Raw genomic sequence first — 7,109 nt, forward strand, 5'->3', positions numbered from 1 at the left:
CATCCACCATGGGGACCTACCCAACATGCCAGGAGCCTTCCTCTAGTTCTCCTGACATTGTCAGAGTATAAGTAGAACATATAAGCTGTCCATTGTTTGTTGCTTGTTCTCACTGTATAGTCAAATCACTTTATCATACATCTCTCCTATGATCCTTACACCATTTTCCTTGTGTGCTTTTTCTATAGTGTGTTACAGTCTATTTGTACTTAGCATGAACCTATCCAGTGATCTTTTTGGTGATTTTTCAACTATGATATTCCTGTAGAAACTGTGATATTCCATGAAAAGATGGGTCTTTTGTTTCAGGAAGAAGCTTTGGTTCAATAAAACATTATTCCATTTTCCAAAGTCAATGTAACCTTATCTCCCTTCCTGTTAAACTCAGACTAGCTCATTGCCCAGGTCCAGCATCTATTCAAGATATATAATACATATATATCACATATGTGTGTTTATGAACTAGTTATTTGAATTATCCGTCCAAATGCATATTTTAATCAGGACAATCAGTGTTATTTATCCAGTAGGTTTTTCTTCCATGGAGGCTAATTTTTTTGAGTGAATATGGGTTGCCCATAAGAGACTGTAATGATCTGGGCTTGATGCAATGAGTACATCATTTAAAAAAAGGATCACTTGTAGGACCATTGAACAGGAAATGCCCTTATATTCAGACTCTACATTGGACATTATCTAAGACAGAAGCAAACATTATTGATGTTTGTACCTTGCCTGATAATATCAAAAGAGTTATTGAAAGAAATTACCTTGGTTATTATATCTTTGAAGGCATCTTGGATGATTTTGACATATTAATGGGAGACACCTCGTTAGGGTAAGTCATTAAGGTGATGTTTTGCTCCACTAAACCACATGCTTTTTTATACACCCACAAGTATACTGAAATATTTTATTTTCTACATGTTTTAGTCAATTGTGTGATTGTAAAAAGTGGGGCCTACTATGCAATATCATTTTTTTTTTAGTGAGGCAATTGGGGTTAAGTGACTTGCCCAAGGTCACACAGCTAGTAAGTGTTAAGTGTCTGAGGCCGGATTTGAACTCAGGTACTCCTGATTCCAGGGCCGGTGCTCTATCCACTGCGCCACCTAGCTGCCCCAATGCAATATCATTTTAAAGCATTCCTACTCCCTTTTCATACCTTCATCAAAGATGCCCTCAATGCATATATAGATTATTTTCATAGAAATTTTCATAGCAATGAGAAAGTAAGCTCATAGGCCAGTGGTTTCTAATATTCTCTTGGTTACCTTCCCCAAGTCTTTGGCACCCTTGCTTTGGATAACTGGGGAATTTCTCTCTCCACATCTTCAAAATTGTATCACTTTAAGCATCGATGTCCTTTTCTGGCTTTGTTTTCTTTAGTGATTTTCCTACTGCCTCAAGTATCTCAAAGACCTTAAAGTATAGATATGATGGTTCAACTACCATTGATGTAGAAAAAAAAATCTTGATATAAAAATCATTACAATGTTTTGCATTTTTATCTGTTCATTGCCCATTCTAGTTATTCACCCTTGGTAAAGACACCTAGTGTTTGTTAGCTGAAAGGAATTCTAGGCTTTTTTGTTCTTGTTTTGGAAATTAATTTATGTCAAGCTTCCTTAGAAAACCAACAAGCATTTATTGAACACTTATTATGTCCTAGGAACTATAATAATAGTTTAGGTTGACAATTCTTTTATTCATTTCCTGTCTTTCAGCATCAATAACTTAAGTCAAGTCCCTTCATTCCACACCATGATACCTTCCCATTTTTTGTCATTTCTTCCAATTTACTTTTGATTTACATCTTTGTTTTAAGAAATTTGTGTTCTGATTTGGAAATGGCTCACATTGGGAACAATATGTTTTCCGTTAAAATATAATCAATTACACTTTTTATGTTGCTATATTGTTTATGATGCTCAACATATCCAGAGCCTCTCAACTCTTCTCAATTAAAAAGAAAGGATTCATGTGTATAAGGAGGCTTTTATCCACAACCTTATAACTGCTCATTTATTATTCCTGAATCATGTTTTCTATCATATATCTTACCATTCTCTTCTGGGTTTTTTTTTTTGTTTTTGCAGGGCAATGAGGGTTAAGTGACTTGCCCAGGGTCACACAGCTAGTAAATGTCAAGTGTCTGAGGTCAGATTTGAACTCAGGTACTCCTGAATCGAGGGCCAGTGCTTTGTCTACTGCACCACCTTGCTGCCTCTTACCATTCTCTTCTACACTCACCTTTGCATTGAAGTTATCAATCATGAATGTTTATATTGAATTAATTTGAAGGATTTTATTTAGTTCTTCATAGAACTGCTATATCTCCTTATCCTCTGCAACAGAAGTAGCTGCAATAATACATTGCAATTGTTTTCATGGAATTTTATGTTTTGTTTGGCAAATGGTTTGTCATAAACTCTGCACTGGAATTCTGTACATTTTTAAATGGTAAAACGTTTCTAAATAGAAAATAGCACCTACCAGAACAATATTTTATAAAGTATTAGAAAACAGTTGTGAATTGCTTGTAGACTGATTTTAATTTAAGCAGCTAAGAGCATTTATCATCTATCTCATTAGTTTTGGTTTTGTTTTTTGCGGGGCAGTCTGGGTTAAGTGACTTGCCTGCATTTGAACTCAGGTCCTCCTGAATCCAGGGCCAGTGCTCTATCCACTGCGCCGCCTAGCTGCCCCTCCATTAGTTCTTCAAACAAGCTGGAAATGACAATTTGTGATTGACTTAAAGTAGACCAGTAAGTAAAAGGTATATTTATGCTAAGGTTTCTTAGCCTGTTTTGTATTCCATGTATCCTTTTGGCAGTCTGATGAAGTCTATGGATCACTTCTCAACATAAAAAAGCTAAAAGTCTAAAATAAAATCGATAGGATTGCAAAAGAAACTAATTATGAAAAAAATTTAAACAAGTTCATGGAGTCTCATGTTAATAAGCCATAATCTATACCCTCTTTAAATACCATCATCTCCAAGCACACTCAGTACCTTGCTTTTAGCAGCTGCTCAATATTTAAGGAATGAATGGTTTGCTGACAATAAGGGAAGCAAAATCTATACTTAATGTGTTTCCTATCATAAATAGACTTTAGTAGTAGTGAAGTCATATGGAATAGGAATAGAGATTAACCTATCAACTCAATGCTTAATGACAATGCAGAAATCTAAAAAAGTTTCTAATTTTACTCTGGGTTCAAACATTTCTCATGAATAACATAAACTGACTCCTTCCTAAAGCCATTCCAATTTAGGGGAGACCCACTCTGCCAGTTTAAAATATTCATTGTATTATAATTATATTGTATTGTAACAAGTCTTAGAATTTGTTAATACCTAAAGTGGATTAAAGGAAGAAAATTGAAGGGAAAATGAGGATTTTGACTGGGAGCTTTGATCTCTAGTGAAACAAATTGATATGATGACAATAAAAAGAATTTTGCTCATTGATAGATTTAAGACCAAAGTTTCGTATAATAAATATGATGGTGAGTCTGGGTATACATCTCAAGGGTGTGAGAGTGTGTGTGTGTGTGTGTGTGTGAGAGAGAGAGAGAGAGAGAGAGAGAGAGAGAGAGAGAGAGAGAGAGAGAGAGAGCGCATAAAACTGAAAATAAAGTGGGTACCAATCAAATAGGGAATGGCTGAACAAATTATATGAATGTAATAGAAGATTATTGCACCATAAGTAAAGATACAGATGAGAAATCCAGAGAAACAAAGGAAGATATAAAAAAAAGGATTCCAAACAAAAAATGCTGAGCCAAGAGAATGATATACAGAATGACTACAATAATGTAAATTAAAACAACACTAAAAAGCAGCTGAGCTTAGATTAATTGCAGGGAACAATCTTTGTCCCAAAAATCCCTCTCCTCAGGGAAGAGGGAGAAGACTGCAGGTACAGAGTGTTACACATGTTGTCAGATGTAGTATTGGCTTCCTCAGTTGATTTTGCTTAACTATTTTGTTTGTGTTGAACAGTCAGGAAATGACATAAAAATAACCCCCAAAAAGGATTCATTTTTAAAATTAATTAACTATACACCTCCTAGAAAAAGGAGGAAAATGGCTCCTAAAAATTCCAATTCAACCAACAGGCATCCTTCTATTACACCAGGAACTCTATGAATATTCTTACATCTTATTTTAACATTTCTCCAAGAAAAAAAACAACCAAGAATAATAGTACCTGATACACTGTGCTTGATAAATGCCTTTTTATTCAGTCATTCATTTTGCAGTACAAGAAAAACAAGATGTTGTATAAAGCATAATCCTCTCCACCTGCTAAATCTAAGCACCTTAATTATTATACTAGAAATTACTCATTTTCCTGAATAATTACTTAGGAGTTTTGCTATACAATTGACCATGGTCTCTATGCCAGAAGAACTGCCTTATAGGTCAGACTAGCTTACACTGAGGTTTTTTTTGGTACTTTGGCAACTCGACCCCTTGTTATTAGGAACCAAGTCAGGCCCAACTTAACCAAATTTGATGAATAATGTTACATTGAAAAATTAGTATATTTAGTTCCACAAGCTAAAATTTTAATTATTTTTTTAAATAAGGGATAGCTCACTTTCAGATATTATAATAAACTTAAAAAATAAAACATGACCATGGCCTCTTAAGATCAGGAACTGAAAGAGACTTTTTAATTTTACTGATTAGGACACTGAGGTCCAGAGACAGTAGATGACTCACCAAGGCCACAAAGGTAGTAAGTGGCATAACTGAAATTTGAAATCCAAGTCCTCTGACTGTAAGTCTGCTGAACTGCTTTGTCTCAAACACCTTTGCAAATCCAAGTCAGAAGCTCTGAATGGATACCTGACCTAGACGTAAAAGGTCACATCATAAGTAAATTAGAACAAGGTAGACATTACTTTTTTTTTCTTTTTTTTTTGTGGGGCAATGAAAGTTAAGTGACTTGCCCAGGGTCACACAGCTAGTAAGTGTCAAGTGTCTGAGGTCATATTTGAACTCAGGTCCTCATGAATCCAGGGCTGGTGCTTTATCCACAGCACCACCTAGCTGCCTGGGAGACATTACTTTTAAGATCTATGGATCAGGCAAGAGTTGATACCAAATAAGGGATAGAAATGTGAGAAAGTAATTACTAATAATGATTTTCTGGGGGGAATCCAGAAATCACTTTCCCAATCTCATCTGGGAAAAACCCAAGAGAATAAAAAAAATGTAGATAGATTCTTTTGTCTAGATCAGTGAAAGACTAATGGGATTAAACCACACATATGTAATGGATTTTGTCTTGAGCAACTTCAGTGAAGGTCTTTTGTATTCTTTTCCCTGATATCTTCTCTAGAGTTCATTTTAATGTAGACCACCTTCATGTGGTGTCAACCAATGTAAGATGACCTGCCTTTATCAAAAGAGGATAAAAACCCTTGAAAGACACCATGAATAGCCTTTTCAGACAGCATGGGTCTTCAAGAGGTCTTCTAGGTCTTCTGGGTATTCTGGGGCTTTTCTTCTGCTCACTCTAACTGATATGTTGAAACTCTCTCCCTGCTTTTTCTCTACCATGTGGCCTAAGACCATGAGAAGTTAGGGAGACACATGGTCAATCTTTTACTGGTATGATATTAATAAATGCTTACCCAAAACTTGTATAAATAGCAACACCAATAGAAATTAAATTTCAAGAAACAGAGAGGATCACAGAAAATAAAATGACAATTGTGATTACATAAAATTTAAAAGATTCTTCACAAACAAAATCAATGTAGCTAAAATGAGACAGAAAGCCAAAAACTGGGGGGAAATCTTTGCTGAAGGTTTCTTTGGTGAGAGATTCATTTCCAAGATATATAGGAAAGTGATTAAAATGTATAAGAATAAAAGTTATCCCCCAATTGATAAATAGTCAGAGGTTATGGACAAGCAGTTTTCTAAAGAAGTAATCTAAGGGCAGCTAGGTGGCAGAGTAGATAGAGCATTGGTCCTGGAGTCAGGAAGACCTGAGTTCAAATCCAGCCTTAGATACTTAGAAGCTGTGTAACACCACACCCCCTGCCCCATTGCCTCCAAAAAGGAAAATGAAAGTAACCTAAAATATGAATAACATGGGGAAAATGCTCCTAATCAGTAATGATGAGAAATAGGCAAATTAAAGCAACTCCAAAGTTCCACCCCATTGGCAAAATTGACAAAAAAAAAAAAAGGAAGATAACCAATGTGGCAGAGCTGTGCATTGGTCCAGCCACTCTAGAAAGCAGTTTGGAACTTGCCCCCAAATCCAATGAATTCTGTATTCCCTTTGACCCAGCAACACCCCTACTAGTCCTAAACTCCAAGAAGATCAAAGAGAGAGGAAAAGAACCCAGATGTACAAAAATATTTATAGCCACTCTTTTTGTAGTTGCAGAGAATTAGAAATAAGGGGGTTTTCATCAGTTAGGGAATGGCTGAATAAATGATATAGCATAAGACTAGAATAGCAGATGAATTGTACTGTAAGAAATAAAGAAAGAGACAATTTTAGAAAAACCAGAAAAGATGAACTGATACAGAGTAGAGTGAATAGGATCAAAAGAATTATACATTAATAATAATGTTATAAGCAAACAACTTGGAAAGCCTTAAGAACACTGATCAATGAAAATGACAAAACATTATTTAAGAGGACTAATAATGATGCATGCTACCTATCTTCTGTCAGAGGTGATGGAGTCAGGGTGGAGAATGATATATTTTGGACATGGCTGAAGTAGGATTTTAAAAATATTTTATTTTTCCCAATTACATGTAAAAACAATTTCAAACATTCCTTTTTCAAAAAGTTTGAGTTCCAAATTGTATCCTTCCCTCCTTTCCCTTCCCTCTCCCTAATGTGGTAAGCAAATTGACATTGGTTATACATGTACAATCATGCAAAACATATTTCCATATTAGTCATGTTGTGAAAGAAAACAGACAAAAAAACAAACACACACACAAAATAAAGAAAGTGAAAAATAGTATGCTTTGATCTGCACTCAAACTCCATCAGTTCTTTTTCTGGAGATGGATAGCATTTTTCACCATTAATCCTTTATTTGTCTTCTATCATTGTATT

Source organism: Dromiciops gliroides, chromosome 2, assembly GCF_019393635.1.
Source record: "Dromiciops gliroides isolate mDroGli1 chromosome 2, mDroGli1.pri, whole genome shotgun sequence".
Taxonomy (NCBI): domain Eukaryota; kingdom Metazoa; phylum Chordata; class Mammalia; order Microbiotheria; family Microbiotheriidae; genus Dromiciops; species Dromiciops gliroides.